This window comes from Buceros rhinoceros, unplaced genomic scaffold (genome assembly GCF_000710305.1).
Source record: "Buceros rhinoceros silvestris isolate BGI_N320 unplaced genomic scaffold, ASM71030v1 scaffold10236, whole genome shotgun sequence".
NCBI lineage: Eukaryota > Metazoa > Chordata > Aves > Bucerotiformes > Bucerotidae > Buceros > Buceros rhinoceros.
This window is the reverse complement of record NW_010419348.1, coordinates 27570-28958: the sequence shown is the minus strand read 5'-3', so window position 1 is coordinate 28958 and position 1389 is coordinate 27570. Positions and strand designations below refer to the sequence as shown.

General features: G+C 55.0%; 1 protein-coding gene across 1 annotated transcript in view; it reads left to right on the top strand.

Moving 5' to 3' along the window:
* The window catches only part of TMOD1 (tropomodulin 1), a 17260-nt gene that overhangs the window by 4190 nt on the left and 11681 nt on the right, over window positions 1-1389 (top strand). The gene's annotated exons all lie outside the window — the stretch shown is intronic.

The following is a 1389-nucleotide window of genomic DNA, read 5'->3' as shown; positions in this document are numbered from 1 at the left end:
TGTGTACAGTGTGCCGAGCTGTGTGTCTGGTGGGACAGCGGTTCTGGGTCTCCACACCAAGCCAGGGCTGAGGGGGCCAGCCCTCCCCAGGCATTTTGCTGTAGAGTACCCAGAAGGTGCCATGGCTGTGCAGGCACACCTGATACCCTGCCTGTTTTCGCAAGAGCAGCTGTGTCCCAAGAGGCAGATTCCTGCCCTCTTCATCAGGCAGGAGATGGGCCATTTTGTAAAAGGCTGTTTATAGCAGCCTCCATTTCAAACTGGAGGAGTCCGAAGTGCAGTTGCTTCTTCCTTGAGGCTAAATTTAGCCCCTTCTGTTTCTGAACATCCCTGAGCAGCAGGATCTTTGTTTCTCCCCTTTGGGGCCGCTGACTCTGGTTTCAGAGTGGGGACAAAAATAGTCCTGGCTGGCATGTCAGGCCAAGAGGTTTGCACTCGCTATCTCTCTGCAGTGATCCTGGACTATTTCAGGGGAGGGAACTTCTCCAAAATGCTCTGGGAGCCCTCCTCCTCCTCCTCCTCCTCCTCCTCCTGTCCCAAAGCAGCGCTGGCTTTACCCAACAGACTACTCTCTGCCATGGAGTGTTAAAACTCCACAAGTGTCTCTCTTTTGTTTGATGGTGGAGATGGTCACAGCTCAGTGCCCTGTTGTGAAATCTCAGACTCTGTCCATTCAGCCTCTGCGAGAGATCTGCCTTCCGTCCTGTTGGTGGCGGCAGCAGTTGGGAGCTGGAAACAGCCATGCAGTGCCATGAATGCTGTCTGCTGTCCCTTGCCTCCCTGGGACACAGCCAGCTCCGGCAGAGAAAGGGTCTTGGCTTGCCCAGTGGTCATCCTGGTCAGTGGGATGATGGAGTGCTGGGCACCCAACGACATTTAATGGTTGTACTCGATGATCTTAAAGGTCTGTTCTAACCAAAACAGTTCAATTCAGGGCTGGTTGGAGCTGTATCACTTGCTGCGCAGCCCATTGTCTCTGTGGGTATAGCCCCCATTAGGAAAAGGCCACAAGTGAGCACCTGAAATGGCAGCTTTGTGTTGCCAGCTGTACCTGTTGCTTTGCACCTCTGACTTGCAGGGAGAAGGCTCGTTCCTTGGCCTGTTGCCGTCCCAGGAGACAGAGCATGGAGGTCTCCATCTGGCATGCCCTCTGTGTCTCTCTACCCTTCCCTACTGTCCTCTGCAGCAACGCTGAGACAGACCAACTGCCCTATGCCTGCTCCTCCTTGCATCCCCTGTGATCACTGGATGACCGACTGCTATCCCTGCCTGCTGCCAGGGATGCCACCCCTCCGCCACCTTCTTTCCACCCTCTTCTGACTAATGTGCCATCCGTCCTGCCACCACACATTTGGAGTTAGCAGCAGGAGCTGTCCCAGTGGCAGGGCC